The sequence below is a fragment of the Schistocerca nitens genome, chromosome 1 (assembly GCF_023898315.1).
Source record: "Schistocerca nitens isolate TAMUIC-IGC-003100 chromosome 1, iqSchNite1.1, whole genome shotgun sequence".
In the NCBI taxonomy this organism is placed as follows: domain Eukaryota; kingdom Metazoa; phylum Arthropoda; class Insecta; order Orthoptera; family Acrididae; genus Schistocerca; species Schistocerca nitens.
Window position 1 is genome coordinate 615,302,915 of NC_064614.1, and position 21,013 is coordinate 615,323,927.

The window sequence follows — 21,013 nt, forward strand, 5'->3', positions numbered from 1 at the left end:
CGCGCGCATTCAACCAACGTCGCCCGCTAACGGACGACCAAACAATCAGGCGCGCGTGTCACCCGCTCATATTCAACACTGGGGCTAGCGAACAAAACTCGTCGCCCCAGAATAAGTACAGAAAGCAATACAAGGACTTAATTTTCACCTCTGATGAGGAAGGAAACTTTTGTAAATAACGTTGCATCCATTGTATATTTTATTGTACAGACTTTAATACATGATGTCGTTTTCTCAGTATTAACCAGAACTTTGTATATTAGGAATAAGGTTTGTAAATATTAGCATAAGTGTACCAAAAAACTGACACACACTCAATAATACCAAAGAATTCACAGTGCCATGAAAATGAGACAATAAAAATAAAGTTTGTAAATAAAACACCCCCAACCTATCAATTGCAAGGTCAACTACTGTATCCCGCCAACCAAATAAAATTTTCTAGTGACAGTATACAGTAGGGGGGCAGTTGTAATGACACATTCCGACGCAGAGACATACAATACCTTAAAGGCTGCGCCAAAGATTAAATTGAGAGGCATGTAGATTATAATCTTTGTAATGTTCACATTGGATTCTCTTTTGTTTCATACTCCAAGAAGGAGCTAAGGGACACTTTCGATTGTTGCCTTGTGGAGGATGGACGTAATTTTTGGAGTGTGCGGAAAGGCAGCCATATAGTTAGTAATTATGGTTTGTGCGACGAGCAGAGCAAGTCTTATTGTCTTGTGAAAAAAAATAGTGAGAAGTATCGAAGTGTTACGAAAATTATTTAAAGCGACGTAGCATTGTATTCCTTGGTTTCCACCGTCTTCGTGAAGTGAACCAATGCCGACTCAGGAAGGTGCACACGGTCAACAAAGTGAAGAACACCGATGGCGACTAATGAATTAATATTGTGGCAGAAGGACTAATTCTACGTCTAAGGTGAGAACTCTGATTAGATCAACAATGACGTAGAATTCAAAATGTAATTAATCGGAATGGTAAATTATATTAGAGGCATATTTCACGCAGCACTGAATTTGTCCGCATTCAAGCCGCTCAATACAATCCGTAAAAAAGCCTTTTAAAAATTCTAAATTCCATAATTTTTCCTCTTTAAAAAAACAAACTCTATAAATTTAATTTTTTTATTTATTTCGCCACAACAGGATAGAGTAGCATGGAGAGCTGCATCAAAACAGTCTCAGGACTGAAGACCACAACAACAACAACTTCAACCACTCATTTTTAAATATTTGTTTGTTTCCATAAACTACACTGTTCTGCACAAGTTTGGGACGAGATAGATAAAGTATAGCGTAATACATTAACAAGTCGGTGGAAACAAAGGAGCATGTTTCCCGAGGTCTCCCAGTAGTGCACAGAAAGCAGGACATCACACGGCGTGCGGTCAGCGAGATCACAGCGCCAAATGGGGCTGGCCCTGCAACACACTGCAGTTGAAGAATCGCAAAAAGACAGTGTGTGTCAGCCAGCGGACAGCTACGGTGCATTGTGGCAGTGTTCTCCATAACAACAGAGGCCGGAGGCAACATCTGGATGACTTTACACGGGGAAAACAAAATCATCGAGAAATAGAGAGAGGACGAAGTGTGATGGGTGTTGTCGAGGAGATTGGTATTGCTCACAACGTTGTGTCATTGCATGGGAGCGTTACGAACTAGAGATGGGTCTTTCGCGAACTAACGGGTCCAAAGGAACGATTCATCAAGATGAACGAACGGGCGATGAACGAATTCTAAGGAACGGTCTTTCATAGTTGACTTCGGTCGCCTCGGCTTTCTAGTTCCCGGGAACGGGAAACGGCCGGTCCCATTCTCGCAACGGCACGTCGGCCGGTCTCATTCCAGCCTCGGTCCCGTTCCCGTCTGTCTCGGTGTCGGTCTCGCCCGGCCGGACTCGTCCTACTCCGTGTGGCCACTCGTCGGAGTTCCCAGTGCCGACTGCTCATAGTTGAGTATAGAGTTCTTCGTTTCGATCACTGCGCACGCCCATTCTAGATCTGTTTCAAACCTTTTTTTAACTCTGAACTTCTGGTTCTTTTCGTATTCTATTCAGCGTCCATGACCGGTAACTGAAATGTATTTTATAATTACGTAAATCACATAAAATTACGTGGTATGTAATACATGAATTTTTTTAGGTAACAAAACAGCATATCAGCTTACTTCACTATTTCGGTAAACAACAGGAGAAATACTTGTAACAAGGCAAGATTTTTTTGTTATTACAAATGCAAAGGAAGTCTGCACGGCACACGCGAGTGGCCATTTTCCGTATTTTTCTGATCCAAGGTAAAAGAGCATATTCAGTGTTAAGTTCAAATGGTTCAAATGGCTCTGAGCGCTATGGGACTCAACATCTTAGGTCATAAGTCCCCTAGAACTTAGAACTACTTAAACCTAACTAACCTAAGGACATCACACACACCCATGCCCGAGGCAGGATTCGAACCTGCGACCGTAGCAGTCCCGCGGTTCCGGACTGCAGCGCCAGAACCGCTAGACCACCGCGGCCGGCTCAGTGTTAAGTAAGGCAGACCGACTTACAACTTAATGAAGTTCGAGTTCCATAATCGAGTGTCTGGTGTCACATTTTGTAAAGAGAATGTGGTAACTTCTACAATATTATTTCAGTGGTACAGGGTGGCGCACGAAAAATCGGCCCCGAGTACTAGACTGCTCATTGTCGCCTACCAATCGTCAGCTATTGTTTCGAAGTTGTTGTTTGCATTAGCTTATTTGTTATTTCTTCACTGCCTAATTGCCGGCCGAAGTGGCCGTGCGGTTAAAGGCGCTGCAGTCTGGAACCGCAAGACCGCTACGGTCGCAGGTTCGAATCCTGCCTCGGGCATGGTTGTTTGTGATGTCCTTAGGTTAGTTAGGTTTAACTAGTTCTAAGTTCTAGGGGACTAATGACCTCAGCAGTTGAGTCCCATAGTGCTCAGAGCCATTTGAACCACTGCCTAATTATTACATGTTTATCTATTCTGCTCGTAGTGGTCAACAAATCTTGCGTAATTGGCGAGCATTTTGTACTCGGGACCGGATTTTCGTGCGCCACCTCATATTATTTCACTGCGATTAGCCACATAACACTACAGTTGGCTAAACGAGTGGTTTTGCAGAATCACGAAAATTGCAAGTGTGTGAGAATTATGTTATAAATAAAAACGCTGTACTCCAGAGCGGAGGCAAGTGTCCCTCTTGGCGCCTTCCATCTTCAGTGACCTATGCTACTAATTTTCAATTTTTCATAAGAGCCGTATACCAATCACAAATGAACGGTGAACGAGTAAAAATGAACGGTTCTCAAAAAAGATCGATCACCAGTGAACTAGTTCCCAAGGATGAAAGAGTTTGCGAATTGGTATGGGTGGAGGTTATACTTAACAGCCGAACTAAGTTAATAATTGGCTCCTTCTACCGACCCCCAGACTCCGATGATATTGTTGCGGAACAGTTCAGAGAAAATTTGAGTCTCGTAACAAATAAATACCCCACTCATACGGTTATAGTTGGTGGGGACTTCAACCTTCCCTCGATATGTTGGCAAAAATACTTGTTCAAAACCGGTGGTAGGCAGAAAACATCTTCCGAGATTGTCCTAAATGCTTTCTCCGAAAATTATTTCGAGCAGTTAGTCCACGAACCCACGCGAATTGTGAATGGTTGCGAAAACACACTTCACCTCTTAGCCACAAACAATCCAGAGCTGATAGAGAGTATCATGACTGATACAGGGATTAGTGATCGCAAGGTCGTTGTAGCTAGGCTCAATACCGTTTCTTCCAAGTCCACCAGAAACAAACGCAAAATAATTTTATTTAAAAAAGCGGATAAAGTGTCACTAGAAGCCTTCATAAGAGACAATCTCCATTCCTTCCGAACTGACTATGCAAATGTAGACGAGATGTGGCTCAAATTCAAAGATATAGTAGCAACAGCAATTGGGAGATTCATACCTCATATATTGGTAAGAGATGGAACTGATCCCCCGTGGTACACAAAACAGGTCCTAACTCTGTTGCAGAGGCAACGGAAAAAGCATGCGAAGTTCAGAAGAACGCGAAATCCCGAAGATTGGCTAAAATTTACAGACGCGCGAAATTTGGCACGGACTTCAATGCGAGATGCCTTTAATAAGTTCCACAACGAAACATTGTCTCGAAATTTGGTAGAAAATCCGAAGAAATTCTGGTCGTATGTAAAGTACACAAGCGGCAAGACGCAGTCAATACCTTCGCTGCGCAGTGCCGATGGTACTGTTACTGACGACTGTGCCGCTAAAGCGGAGTTATTGAACGCAGTTTTCCGAAATTCCTTCGGGAAGATGAATGGGATATTCCAGAATTTGAAACACGAACAGCTGCTAGCATGAGTTTCTTAGAAGTAGTTACCTTAGGGGTTACGAAGCAACTCAAATCGCTTGATACGGGCAAGTCTTCAGGTCCAGATTGTATACCGATTAGGTTCCTTTCAGATTACGCTGATACAATAGCTCCCTACTTAGCACTCATATACAACCGCTCGCTCACCGATAGATATGTACCTACAGATTGGAAAATTGCGCAGGTCGCACCAGTGTTTAAGAAGGGTAGTAGGAGTAATCCATCTAACTACAGACCTATATCATTGTCGTCGGTTTGCAGTAGGGTTTTGGAGCATATACTGTATTCAAACATTATGAATCACCTCGATCTATTGATACGTAATCAGCATGGTTTCAGAAAACATCGTTCTTGTGCAACGCAGCTAGCTCTTTATTCGCACGAAGTAATGGCCGCTATCGACAGGGGATCTCAAGTTGATTCCGTATTTCTAGATTTCCGGAAAGCTTTTGACACCGTTCCTCACAAGCGACTTCTAATGAAGCTGCGGGCCTATGGGGTGTCGTCTCAGTTGTGCGACTGGATTCGTGATTTCCTGTCAGGAAGGTCGCAGTTCGTAGTAATAGACGGCAAATCATCGAGTAAAACTGAAGTGATATCAGGTTTTCCCCAGGGTAGCGTCCTGGGACCTCTGCTGTTCCTGATCTATATAAATGACCTGGGTGACAATCTGAGCAGTTCTATTAGGTTGTTCGCAGATGATGCTGTAATTTACCGTCTAGTGAAGTCATCTGAAGACCAGTATCAGTTGCAAAGCGAGTTAGAAACGATTGCTGTATGGTGTTGCAGGTGGCAGTTGACGCTAAATAACGAAAAGTGTGAGGTGATCCACATGAGTTCCAAATGAAATCCGTTGGAATTCGATTACTCGATAAATAGTACAATTCTCAAGGCTGTCAATTCAACTAAGTACCTGGGTGTTAAAATTACGAACAACTTCAGTTGGAAAGACCACATAGATAATATTGTGGGGAAGGCGAGCCAAAGGTTGCGTTTCATTGGCAGGACACTTAGAAGATGCAACAAGTCCACTAAAGAGACAGCTTACACTACACTCGTTCGTCCTCTGTTAGAATATTGCTGCGCGGTGTGGGATCCTTACCAGGTGGGATTGACGGAGGACATCGAAAGGGTGCAAAAAAGGGCAGCTCGTTTTGTATTATCACGTAGTAGGGGAGAGAGTGTGGCAGATATGATACGCGAATTGGGACGGAAGTCATTACAGCAAAGACGTTTTTCGTCGCGGCGAGATCTATTTACGAAATTTCAGTCACCTACTTTCTCTTCCGAATGCGAAAATATTTTGTTGAGCCCAACCTGCATAGGTAGGAATGATCATCAAAATAAAATAAGAGAAATCAGAGCTCGAACAGAAAGGTTTAGGTGTTCGTTTTTCCCGCGCGCTGTTCTGGAGTGGAATGGTAGAGAGATAGTATGATTGTGGTTCGACGAACCCTCTGCCAAGTACTTAAATGTGAATTGCAGAGTAGTCACGTAGATATAGATCTCTATTACGAACCACAGGTAGTACTGCGCAACGAAGAGGAAGTGGTTCATTAAGGACAAATACAGTAGTAGATGACCGCTACATTGTGCAATAGGCAAGAAAGGTCCCACATCAAACATCGGGTGAAACTGCAAACACGTTTAAAAGGATTGTAAGGCTCGCAGTTCATGCTCCACAGTGGCACGGAGACTGCACGGGATTTTCTCTCTGACCGACGATCAGTACGTTGTGTTCCGTTGACTCCCACACATTAGCCGCACGTTTGTATTGGTACCAAGAGGATAGGGGCTGGGCCAACAAGGAGTGGGATTGTGTGTTCTTCACGGATGAGAGCAGTTTCAGTCTGAGCAGTGTTTCTGTACCTACCCTCACATGGCGAGAGGTGGAACACGTAATACACCCAGAAACACTGTCGAACAAGACCGTCCTAGTGGTCCAGGTGCTATAATGCGGTGAGGCATAACGTTGCATGGGCGTACTGACTCAAAATCTTTGAACACGTTACATTCACCGATCAGAGTTATTGTGACACCCTTCCCACTGTTCCTCTTTTCAGAGGTGCATTAGACCCTGACTTCATTTTAACGGATGAAAATGCATGACTCCATCTCGCAGCGCAGGTGGCGGAGCTCTTGGGACGAGAGGATATTCGGCGAAAAGACTGATCTACCGTTCCTCCGACTTAAATCGTGTCGAGCACAAGTGGAACGCGTTGCGGAGGCGTACTGTAGCACTGGGGAGACAGTGCAGCGTTTCTTCATACGGCGACGACGATCCTGTAACTGTCAGCTGCGCTGCTGTAGGAACAGAACGACCCACCTCAAAAGCTCTTTACCGACCTTGTGGTCAACATGGGAGTACGTTGCAGGGCAAGCACTGCCATTCGTGGTGATCACGCACCCTATTAAGAACGATGTCCCCCCTTTTTTTAATATCCAGAATACCATTGTATATCGCGGTGACTTCAGTGTACGTATTTATTGTCTTCGAAGGAAAGTGCCGTTTATGTTCGTTTCATTGTGAATTCCGTTCAGTTACCTCCTGTACTACACTGTACCACCTGTTTCTATGTATGGTCCAAGTTTCATTGAGCTTTGTTACTTGGCAGTGACATATCATGCGGAGGTTACCTTGGTCCTTACGTTTCGCACGGCACGGTAGTTTCCGAATCCTTTCAGACTCATCTTTGATGGAACACCCGTAAGTTACGTATTTATCTTCATGCTAATATATTGGATACTGGTTTCGGGCAGTATGGGTGGTATGATAGTTAATATCCACCTGAAATCTTCCATTTTAATTGCCTGTTGACCACAGAATGAAACACGTTACACTGCAAAAAGGGGGCATGAAAGGGAAGCAATGTTTGGGAAGCGAGTGAGACAGGATTGTAGCCTATCCCCGATGTTATCCAATCTGTATATTGAGCAAGCAGTACAGGAAACAAAAGAAAAAGTCGGAGTAGGAATTAAAATCCATGGAGAAGAAATTAAAACTTTGAGGTTTGCCGATGACATTGTAATTCTGTCAGAGACAGCAAAGGACCTGGAAGAACAGTTGAACGGAATGGAAAGTGTCTTGAAAGGAGGATATAAGATGAACAGAAACAAAACAAAACGAGGATAATGGAATGTAGTCGAATTAAATCGGTTGATGTAGTAAATGAGTTTTGCTATTTGGGGACAAAAATGACTGGTGATGGTCGAAGTAGAGACGATATAAAATGTAGACAGACAATGGCAAGGAAAGCATTTCTGAAGAAGAGAAATTTATTAACAGCGAGTATAGATTTCAGTATCAGGAAGTCGTTTCTGAAAGTATTTGTATGGAGTGTAGCCATGTATGGAAGTGAAACGTGGACGATAAATAATTTAGACAAGAAGAGAATAGAAGCTTTCAAAATGTCGGACTGCAGAAGAATGCTGAAGATTAGATGGGTAGATCACATAACTAATGAGGAGGTATTGAATATAACTGGAGAGTAGAGAAATTTGTGGCACAACTTGAATAGAAGAAGGGATCGGCTGGTAGGGCATATTCTGAGGCATCAAGCGATCACCAGTTTAGTATTAGAGGGCAAGGTGGAGAGTAAAAATCGTAGAGGGAGCCCAAAAGATGAATACACTGAACTGATTCAGAAGGATGTAGGTTGCAGTAGGTACTGCGAGATGAAGAGGCTTGCACAGGATAGAGTAGCATGGAGAGCTGCATCAAACCAGTCTCTGGACTGAAGACCACCACAACAACAACAACACTGTAAACTCTGACTGTCACCATAAACCCGCGAATACCCAGCATCCAGCATGAGTAGTTATACGTACAGCACATTTTGGATGCTGGTTTACGTTACAACTCGGAGTGGTAACTCTCATAATTTCGACACTTATTAAAGCCTGGACTGTACTTCGTGCAGATTCTGATTTTCAGGTATCAGTTGCACTCATAATGCTACCTTGTCGCGAAGCTCAATATTAAGTTAAAGATTTTAGGCGTACAAATACTTTATTCTGACTCATTTTATATATCATCTAACATAAATCTTCTCTTGAATATTTGACAAACTATCTCGGGAGAAATTTGTACATAACATTTTGTATGGAAAAAGAGACGTTATACTGTAACAAGTATTATAATGTACAGGGCTCTGTTAATGAAATCTGCTTAAGGAAGAGCTGTCAAAGTAAGCTGTAACAGCTTAGGTTCCTAGCATATCGTAGAATAGTTTATTACCCCCCAGAGAGAATTCCGATCGACTTCAGCTTCATCGAAGTGCTCAGAGTACTTTATATAATTAACTGACTCTCGTTTACAGTGCTATAGGTGTAAAAGGGAACGGTAGTAGGGGAAACAAAAATAGCATGCCAGTACACAGCACAAAAACCGTCAAGTAGGTTGTGATGTCTAAAATTTCATTTTGATGTATAGAATTTTTGTAACGCATCTCGGATGGGAGCAATGTGATTATTGCTGCCATAGCAATAGCGAGTGCGTCAAAATATTTCCGAGACTAAGAGTGATCAAAATTCCTACAGGTTATCCTGAAAATAATTTGCTCCTCTCGTCAAAAAACAAATATTATCCATGGTGGGCCTGGCTGATCAGTTTTAAGACGGGTAAACACTAGGCCAATGAAGGACAACGAACGACAGTCAACTGCTTTATTCGCCGAGATTTACTCACAAGGGGAGGCCACGACGTTCGGATTACACATTCACTTCAAACTTTGTACACCTATAGTAGGCCAATATAACAACATAGCGAGCAAGTGATAAGGTGCACTACTCTGCCAATGCCGTGAAACTCATCAGAGAAGTTTTACGCTTCTATTATGTGGCTAATGTATATCTGCGAAGCCGCGCGGGTTAGCCGCGCTGTCTGAGGCGCCTTGTCACGGTCCGGGTGGGTCACCCCGTCGGAGGTTCGAGTCCTCCCTCGGTCAGGGTGTGTGTAGTGTCCTTAGTGTAAGTTACTTTAAGTTGGATTAAGTAGTGGTAGGCTTAGGTACCGATGACCTTAGCAGTTTCGTCCCGTAAGACCTTACCACAAATTTCCAATATATGTGCGTAGTTTCCGGACGTTAGAATTCATGGAGGGCAAGTGATTAGCATTCGAGCTACGTAAGACGTACGTGTATGAGGAGACAGTTCGACTCCGGCTCAAAATAATTCATCTTTTTTCATCACTGGTGATATTCTTTAATTTATATGAATTTGAGACGTAATATAATGAAAGAACACGTTTATTTGTATGAGGTATTTGCATGACGTTTCAATTTATGTGTTCCATGACGGCATGACAAATACCATCCTGTAACGTGTGATGTCGAGAGCACATCCGACGAGTAATTGTACAGTCATGCTCAAAAGTAGAACAACGACCTGAATTGCATTTCGCCTGATTCGCATGCAACCCACATAACCCAGCTGTCTAGCAGGTCCTCTAATCGCTCCTGGGTACAGTCGTTTGACTATTGAAAATGGTTCCAACAAGTCACCACTAGAAAACACTGCTCTGTATCGCAATAACTCAAGATGTAAAGTAATACTACGATACTACAAATATCAGGGAACACCTTATCACAGGTAAGACTGTCCTTAAGGCTTGTAAGCTCACATTTATTACAATAAATGACATACCTGAAATGTTACCACTCTCATTATTACGTCAGATAGGTAACGCACGTAGTAAGTTCGTCGTATTCATGACTTCCTCTTCAAAATAACATACCGTACTTATTATTTAACGCAAAAAGACATTAAAAATTTAAGTTATTCACGAGCATCTAGTTGAGGATATCTATGAACTTCAAATGACACGACGAACCGTCTCGTTCTGCACATGGATTCAAACCCAGGTCATGCAGACTAAGCAAAGATTTCGTGACTGACGGAAACTAACAGTCATTCCTGATTAGGCATACAGAGAGTGATATACCTCGATTTTAGACAGTGTCAATTAGCAAATACCAACTTTAAATTACATAACCCAAACATTTTTAACGGACGCGAATTCCTACCCAGCACCTATTGTCCCTGTTAACAAACTACGAGAGATGTTAAATATTACTTCTTGACAAGTAACGTATTTGAAATGCCATGAGGTAAAGCTTTGTGTTGGACAGGGATTCGAACCCAGAACCTAAAAGATAGATATCGAAGCACAATCAACAGTGACATATCGGATTTTCTCGGCAGTAGCTAGATGTTTTAACTGAAATGACGAGACGAAACATTAATTTTTTCCTTCCCAGGACTCCAACCCGGCACCTATCGCTGTTATATTCTAGAGAAAACGAACGTTAAATATGGGGATTGTTGCACCAGCAGCGACATGTGAGCGTGTTTGAACTAGAAATAATATGACGAAGAGTTCAGTGCTGACTGGGAATAGAGCTCCACACATATCGTTGTTGACTACACACAAAGAGACGTCAGCTACCGAATTTTTCTCCACCAGCAGCTCGGAATAACATCTTGAACTTACAGTGATCTCGCAAATAGTTCTGTGTCTCACTGGGAGTCAAAAACGTCAAATATCGTTAGTGTTGACAACGAATGAAAATACATTAAAAATGGAAATTATTATCCACCAGCAGATAACGCATCGTGCCAAAATACGTCGGAAAAATATTTTCCACATTAGCTGTCGTCTGGTAGTGGCATTTTATTCTTCTTCAAACTTTGTTTGACAGCTTTAACTCAGAACAAGTTTTTTACATGCAAGTAATCAATAAACTGCATGTGCATTTTCAGACTGTTATAGATAACATAAGAGAATTCGCATTTATCGTTCATGATTAATTTCTCTCTCATGCTTACTATTGTTTTAACAACATTAAAGGAAACCTTACGAAAATTGTGAACTGTATTATAAAAAATGAAATAAAACTACCCATGCCTGCCGCGGTGGCCGTGCGGTTCTATGCGCTTCAGTCCGGAACCGCGGGACTGCTACGGTCGCAGGTTCGAATCCTGCTTCGGGCATGGATGTGTGTGATGTCCTTAGGATAGTTAGGTTTAAGTAGTTCTAAGTTCTAGGGGACTTATGACCTAAGATGTTGAGTCCCATAGTGCTCAGAGCCATTTGAACCAAAACTACCCACGATAACCTTACGACGAAAGTCTGTTTTAATAACACTGAGTATCTGTACACAAGCGTGCCTCTATCGTCACGAATTGGTAAAATACTACTCACTTACATTTTGATTGGGTCTATGTTTAATTGGTATGCTATGTCATACTCAAGAGGTATGCAAATGTGGCATTTCATAAATAAAGTTATGTATTCATAGAAACCCAAAATTTGCTTGTCAGCAGCGGAAAGAGGCGTTACCTGTTGTGCAGCATTGTAAGTTTTTCACCATTGCACTATGAGCCGAAAGTATTTTCTTGCGATTTCCTTATCGATGTTTGATCCGACTGCTTGTAGCTGTTTCACAGAAGGGATAAAAACGCTACACTCAGTGAGACTGGAACCGCGAACCGTATTAGACGGTTTTTCACAGCTCAGCACGTTACCACAGAGCTGGCGAAAAAGCAGGTGCCCTAGCTTCCTCTTACGGGACCAATAGTGGCTAGAACTCGTAAACCGCTATTTGAAGGACGAGATTAGTTGCGATTTCCACGTGCAACGACTTTCCTGGGCTGAAAACCGTAAATTTACAATATTTTGTTACACCTCAAGCGATAATAACTCAGATTTTTCAATGGAAATGACAGGTAAAATCAAGTGAACTTTGAGGTTTAATTCCGTGCACAACAGGAAGTAACTCGTCGATCACAGAGTTGCCAAACATACATTGCCTTGTTGCCAAATCTCAGTTACAATACCAGCAGGAAGAAGACGAACCGATGTGATCTTACAGCGGGCTGGGAAGTGACCATAGCTGGTGTCTCCAAGTCGCGGCTGCTACGGCCTGGAATACGTAATGCGTCTGATTCGCATTTCTGTAACTAGGTTTAGGGACTGGAGCGTAGTTACTAATAATACTCAGAACTGACTGCAAACTAAGCATCATAAATCAGTAGGTCTCATAGTTGTTTTTATATTTCTTTCGTAAGTGTACTCAAAACTAAGAAACTCATTCACAGAAGTTTTCGTGGCTCGCCGATAGTCGAGCACAACAAACAAATAAAAATAAAAAATGAATGAATGTGTGTGTGTGTGTGTGTGTGTGACAGAGAGAGAGAGAGAGAGAGAGATAAAAATCAAAAAGAATGAGAGAGAGAGAGAGAGAGTAAAAAATTGTATAGAAATTGTATCATGGTATGTAAAGAAATCTTTCATTAAAATGACACGTTCCACATCATTTCGAAATATAGTATATGATTAATCTAATGTAATCTAATCTAATCATATCATATTGACGACTAGCCATGAAGAGTCATGAATTACCGAAGTTTTTGCCAATACCAGTATCCAAATCTAAACTTGAAAATAAAAGACGACAGTTTTTGTAATAAACCGGGACTTCTATCAAGACCCTTTCGTCCCTGTTAACTAACCACGAAAGATGTATGATATACCTCTATTCTGAAGTAACAAGGTGTGCATGCATTTAAAGATGAAGTGCATGATGTGAAGTTCTGTGACGAAAATACGAACCCAACACGTAATTGGATTGTTAACTAAGTAAAAGCAAATGTGACGTATCGGTTTTTCTTACCAGCTGCTAGGTGTTTGACTCTAAAATAAGGATGCAAACGTTTGTGCCTAAGCGACAATCGACCTGCACACCTACCGTGCATCCACGAATATAGCTTAAGTATCAGTTGCTTACTCACCAATAGTAAGATGTGTGTGTGTGTGTTTGACCAGAAATAACGACACCTATTGCGATTGTTGGCAACACATGAACAGACATTAAAAATGCACGTTAATTTTCACTAACAGGCCGGTGTGCACGTGATAGGGCTTGAAATGAAATTATGAATATTTTTGAACTGGGTCAGGATTCGGACCCATATACTTACCTTTGGAGGAAACCTAGAGAAGACTGAAGTCTTGAGAAAAGGAACGAAATGACTGAACTATACTGTTCCGAGAGATTCAGATCCTCGAAAGAGGAGATACGAACTCGAATCACAGTCCAGCACCAAATTTTTCAACGTCTCTAGTTCAATCAAGTACAAGTAAAGTAAGAGCCCTGTTCCTTCAAATGGCTATCGGTTCATCAAATAAAATAAAATTTTCTAATGTAAGTAAGTTTACTGGTGACTGTATTTCTGTTTACCATGACTTCCGCTATGTCATTTCCCAACGTAAACCGGCTGTGCCCAGTTGGTAATGAAGGAACGTGATGTTTAATGCGGATTCTGGATTTAACGTCTTTCTCGTGATGTTACTAGGGGTAAAGTAAATCTGTTTGTGCCTCTTAAAAGTAGATGCCTGAACCCACGCATTGCACCTGTGATAGTTCGTTCCGCCAGACCATTGTGGCCACATTTCCCAGCCCCAGGAGTGTGCTGTAATAGGTGATGTGCTTAGCTTACAAAATCAGTCACGGTGGAAAAAACGCGAGACTATTAAATGATTAAGTAGAAGCAAGCTTCTGAAGCGGAGATTATGCTATTCTCATGTCAGCAGGATGTAAAGACTCTTCTAGGCATCATAGGCTCGATGTGAAGCAATTTTGAAATTTTCGCAAATTCAGCAAATTTCTTAGTTCGAGAAAATCCACTGGGAAGTGTGAAGTTACCGGATAATTCGATTATTACCGTCATTATTACTATCATTTTCTTCACTCTGCTACTGGAACACTGTACTTGATGCCTTTTGGTCACTATAGAAGTAGTTTCCCAAGAACAGGTTCTTTCCCTGTCTACGGAATCCTTTTCATGTTAATATCGAACATCAGTAGTAACTTGTGGATTACATTAAAACTAAAGTAATTGATGAAGACGTTACTTGATAACAAAACGGCGCTGCCTTTCTTCATTTACTTGGGCCTAGAAATTGCTATCGAGTACTGCCAAACCAAAAAGCAAGAGATCTTACTGCCTTCCGATATACGTCGCTGTCAGTTCTTCCATATGATTTGGTCGACATGACCTGTTTGAAGTTGTGAATGACACAATGTTTTAGAAAATCATTTGTTTTCCTTTGCAATAAACAGAAAGATTTTCATTCTAAGCTGTCCAAGTACAAAATTTTCGCAATATTAGTTCAAATTTAATATTCGCTTCTATAATGTAGGAAAGTATTTCACAGTTGCAAAACTCGCATCCGACTCATTGACCTTACACTTAGTCGCTGACTATAAATTCTAGCTCAGAGTGACACCAGATTAAGTAACCTAATGTAGCGAAGACTGTTTGCCAGTGCTCTTTCTCACCGGAAAATACACAATTCACTCATTGGGCTCCATAAATACACTGTAACAGTAATTTCTGTGTGTATACAATGCATACGGATTAGAATTTAGTGGTGCTCTCTCTTCCACTTCTGTATACAATATGCCTGACCTAAACGTGCCCTTTATCATTACAGGCCCTGGGCAGTGCAACATCACACTGACAACAGTAATGTGCTTATACTGACAACCTGACTGTTCGTTTTAACTGATTTTGTAATCATTTAAATAAAATAACATGACCTTCCAATGGGAGACATTTCGTCCCACTTTTCCTTCTGTGAAATTTGTCAGTAAGCTTTTTGCCTTCCAACCAGTGAAATGCGGTAGAATACGGCCGGTAAATGATTCACAAACCACGATTTAGTTCGGTTAAGACGATTTATTTAAACGTGCAAAGTTTGACTCTAAAATAAGGATGCAAACTTTGTGCCTAAGCGACAATCGAACTGCACACCTACCGTGCATCCACGAATATAGCTTACGTATCAGTTGCTTACTCACCAATAGTAAGATGTGTGTGTGTCTTTGACGGCGGGTCTCTCCCGTTCTTTCTCGTTCACCTCTGTCATTCCCACGTGCTGAAGGCCTCCTTTCTTCTGCCGCTCTTCCTTTAGGTGCCGCGCGTTGCACCCTGTGCTGATAGGTCGTAGGGACTTTCTACTTACCTCGGGCACATCTAAATCTGTTTCTTTTCAGAAAAAAAGCAGTTAGATCAGTACCCTTCCAGACAAATAAAATTCCTTGAAGTGGGGAGATGTCAGACCGCACAGCAGATGCCACCCAGTCACCCGCAGCACGGCAGCAGCGCAAGCAACAGAGATGTCAGCTGACCCCGCCCGTATCACCGTCCTACTCGCCACGTTTCAGGCGGCAGTGGGCTCTGGGCATCGACACGTTGCCGACAAACAGGAACCGATCAAGCTGCTCCTGGAGCCTGACATCACATGAACACCGAAACACACACCACACATACAAAACCTGCTGAAACTACACTAGATATGTCATCCTTATCACCTCGGAAGACTCCCACGCCAAAAGAGCCGGAGGTGGAGCTGGAGCCAAAGGAGGACACACAAGACTCATGAAAGGAGTTTACCGAGGTACACTTGTATGTTGCACACGAATATGATAATAATACTATAAACGATGTATGTCTCTGATAGGCTTTATAAAGCGGATCGTTGACTGTGCACTACTGCAGAGCCAAAGATACTGCTTCTGGGCCGGCCGGTGTGGCCGAGCGGTTCTAGGCGCTTCAGTCTGGAACCGCGCGACCGCTACGGTCGCAGGTTCGAATCCTGCCTCGGGCATGGATGTGTGTGATGTCCTTAGGTTAGTTAGGTTTAAGTAGTTCTATGTTCTAGGGGACTGATGACCTCAGATGTTAAGTCTCATAGTGCTCAGAGCCCTTTGAAGCATTTGAACTGCTTCTGGTCTGAGACTTAGGGTTGGAGTAAGAGAGCGCTTGGCGACAGCAGTGGGTAGTTGGCTGTGAGCGAAAAAGGACGGAGTAGGCAGATCTTACGGTGTGCTCTGTGAAGGCAGCAAGTGTTAGATTATACTGTAGGAATTACGAGTACCTGTATCGTTGGAGGTACGAACGTGGAAGCAGAAGTCTTCACGCAAGCAAGGAAAGATGTTAAATATTTATCACTCACGTTTTGCCAGCGCGTTAGTGTAGATGAATCGGCTGATAACTTGTAATTGTTGAGTAACCCCAGAATGTACGTAAATCGATTTGATGTAAAGGCTAGTAACATATTTCCCTTCTGTAATGTTTCTTAGATTTGTTAACTGAGATACATGTAATTTGATGATATGTATTTATGCTTTTTTAGTGAGGTTAGATAGCACTTGCTATATAAATCTCATTGTTTGTGAATGAGTTAGTAGAGAGGATGTAATTTTTCTGAGTAATGTAATTACAATTGTCAAATGTTTTGAAAAGCCAAAGTTAGCTTGAAATATAATTTCACTAGTGTCAGTGTTAGTAATTCACCAAAATCAGTACCGCCTCACTTTCCAGGTCACATGTTTTTCAGAGACGTTGGATTTTTCTTAATACGTTTCCATTTATCAGCCAAAACAATTTCATCAACATTTCAAAGTATTACAGCCAGCATTGCACACATCTGAGCCTGTAGCTAGCATATTTATATTTTTTCATTAGAGACCATAATATATCGTGTTCCACCGTTGCTGCTTTGGAGGTAAGATAAATTAATTTATTTGTTATGTGCACAATGACCAAAGATATCAGTTTTGAACAGGGCCAAAGGATTCAGTGCCTAAGGGGCCCAACGTATTTTGCAGTGACTGTGTTTCTTTCTTGGTATTGGCAATTGCATTGCCCAGTCAATTGGTGTAAAGTTTTTGCTAACAATGACACAAAGTAATTACACCGTTTGCAGTTACAACACGCTACACGATATCTCGATTTTTGTATCCATTCCTCAGTTCAGGCATTCATTCAACGTAAACAAAAGATGATTATTTAATTACACCCAGGAGACATACCGTGGCAGTTGATCGATCCAAAACGAAACCAAGCCACTAATACACAAACAAGTCAGTCCACAAGCTCATGTGGCAGCTGTCAAGTGCTGCAGCCAACACCCAACACACCATTTGCCAGCACAAGTAACCCAAGGAACAACACAAACGGTCCTGAGGCCACTACAACACGTACAGCAACACCAGCAGCTACACAGACCCATACAAAATCGACCAGGTACCCAGCAGTCGTAATCCGCAAATACGGTCGCCACTGTGACCTAAACAACGCATTTGTTGCAAGATATCAACCGAAAACATACCACACAAAACTCTCCAGTGACCAGGACAAAACTGTACATAGCCAACAAAACAGATTATACTAATCTCATTAGCTTCGTCAAAGCTAATAATATCGAATACCACACGCACAGGACACTCGATGAGAGGGCTCAGCAATACATTGTGAAGGAGATTGTTGTCTACACCCCTACCGACACTGTCGCGAAGGAACTCTTTGCAACAGGCTGGGAAGGCACCTTTATGAACCACTGCGAATGCCCAATAGTGACACCAATATGAGTACTATTCACACGCAGCCTCTCGCTGTGGCCTGGCAAAATACTGCCGAAAATGTGCTGGTAGCCTCACTGCACAACAGTGTACACTCAGATAGAATGAGCCGGCCAGGGTGGCCGAGCGGTTCTAGGCGCTAGGTTCGAATCCTGCCTCGGCATGGATGTGTGTGATGTCCTTAGGTTAGTTAGGTTAAGTAGTTCTAAGTTCTAGGGGACTGATGACCTCAGAAGTTAAGTCCCATAGTGCTCAGAGCCATTTGAACCATTTTCAGAATGACGTGCGCAAGTGCACAAACTATGGTGGCACCCACGTAGCAAACTACGGAGGTGCCCGGCCTACAAGGAGGCTCTGAGGTGCAAAAACGCAAAGAACACCGCCGCTATCACTCCCCCCTCCCCCCCCCCCCCCCTGCAACCAGTGAGGGGTGGCGTCTCCTTGCTGGCGTCGTGAGTGGAAGGTGACGGGCCGAGGATATTCTGAACCTCCACACGGGAGCAGAACACCCCCAGATACAGAAACACAGACGGAACAGCCAACACAGAACACTGCACATGCACTGGAACAACAACACTCACCACAAACAACACTACATCAATGCCTACCATATCGGATGGCACAACACGCACAATGACAGAAAACACACCCACACATGGAGCACTGAAACCACAGAGTAGGCATAAAACTAAAGAGGGACCAGCATAGCCACATTGACAACAGAACACCAACATGCAGGCACACAATTCGGACAGCCAAACTCCTACACACACGACTCAACCCCTCACCACAACACAGAACAAAATACGAACATTTAAAGCCACACAATGGGACCAAAACCTCGCTGTGCTGGATACCAGGCATCCTGTAGTGTGGCAGCTACGCCAACACTTCTCCATGCTACACGGTCCGCATGACCCCGTGTACTCTGCGGAGCAGAATGAAGAGCTCATGAAGACTACACCAGGAGCGTCTTCCACACCGAATCTCGTTTCTTCTGTTCCAGCATTCACACTTGAAACTGACCAGATGGTTACATGTCTTGTAGCCCAGCCGGCACACACCACAATCAGATGCTATTAAGCACTCCTCACTTATGAAAGCGCCTGGTCATGACGGTATTCACGGCTAGAGATATCGAATACCTTAGACACATCACAAGTGCCATCCTACAACACAACCACACACCTGCCTATTGGGTGGCACTGTATTGACAATAACACCCTGTGCCTGGAGAAATTCCGCTTCAGGAATCTTCACTCCATAGCACAACAACTCCTAAGAGTGGTAGAGTTCATAACACATTGCTGCAACAGGAACAATTAAGGCTATGTTCCTGGACATAAAAAAGCCTTCGATATTTTCTGGCATAACGGTCCACATATGGAAACTAATAGATTCTGTGTACCCCGACAGATTAATATATCTTGCACTCTCATACCTCATAAACAGCTGTTTCAACATGGAATTCAGGGCAAACAATCTGCACAACACAGTATCCAAGCAGGCGTGTCCCAAGGAAGTGTCCTCAGCCCCTTCTTTTTTTTAATGTCTACATTAATGATAGCCCAACAACACGCAACATGCACATGAATGACAGGCCACACATGCACAGGACTGGAAACCTTTGCACGTTAACGACAGACTACAGACAGCACTCAAAACTGTTGAGACTTGGTTTCAGCAAATACTGGTTAAAGTAAACGTCGACAAGCGTGAGCCAGTTCTGTTTACTCACAGAGCAAACCTACTACCCCAACAGCAAGACTGTAAAAAGATAACGCTATATACATGCCCAATACGCTTCTGCATGAAAATCAGATACTTTGGTATCTGGTTGGATTGTAAGCTTACCTCTCGTGATCGCATATAATATATGACAAAAAGATCTAACGCAAGGCTCAAACAACTATACTCAATGCTCAACAGACATAGTACACTGAGTAGGAGGGTGACTAGGTCCAGGTACATGACCCTGATTAGACCGCTGATGACATATGCAGCTCCTGTCTGGGGACACACAGCGACTAAACACCTGAACTGCCTTCAGAAAGTACAGAACAAAGTTCTACATATCGTAAGCAACGCTCCCAGATGCACTCGTACAGCGGATCTTCACAACGAATACCGCCTGAAGTCTTGGTGATATTCAAAAAAACGCGTTAGATAATTATACAGAAAATGTAGTCACTCGATCATCGCTCACATACTACACCTGGGGGACTACAACCACAACCATAGACGGAAACACAAGCGCCTAAAGACACTGCTCGTTAGGGACTAACCGTCTATGGTATTTATGCAAAAGCGCAAACGACACAATAAGGCGAGCCGCTGCAAAACACCCACTGACTAGCACAGCTAGCTGAGCCTCAGGAAAAAGGACCGGCAATCGCAGGGAAGTCGAGCACAATGCACAAACCAGCTCCCAACACAGTCTACACCACCGGTCGGTTTGGCCGAGCGGTTCTAGGCGCTACAGTCTGGAACTGCGAACCGCTACGGTCCCAGGTTCGAATCCTGCCTCGGGCATGGATGTGTGTGATGCCCTTAGGTTAGTTAGGTTTAAGTAGTTCTAAGTTCTAGGGGACTGATGACCTCAGAAGTTAAGTCCCATAGTGCTCAGAGGCATTTGAACCATTTGAACAGTCTACACCCGGCAGTTCTCTCAAGGACCATCGAACTGACTAACATATGACGACACTGCTGTGTTTTAGCAACAGCCACATCAGCTGGCTCAGGAGACTTCGCCGGTGCCCACCTGCAGTGGCACCCCCTCCTCAACAGAACTGATCCATTGTATGACAAAACTAGCTATGACATACGGTACGATGCATGATGCCCACCCCCTAACACAATCCGACCTTTGTATGATCTGTCGCAGATAGCAAGCTTCTGGTGTTACTACCCGACTCGACTGTCGCAAAGGTTTTTTTCCCTTGGTACTTTCCCTGGAACTGTTTTCCTCTGCGCTTCAAAACCAATACCTTTCGTTCGCTTTCGACCAACTCTATCTCCCGATGGGCCCATCTCAATGGGTAATCCTACTCATATTGGGCCCATATCACTATTAATCCTACCCAGACTTACGGATAACATCACAGACTGCATCCTGTGAACTCATCGATTAAACACTAGTGAACACAGAGGTGATAGAAGAACTTTTGTGATGGCCACCATGCCGTCACGG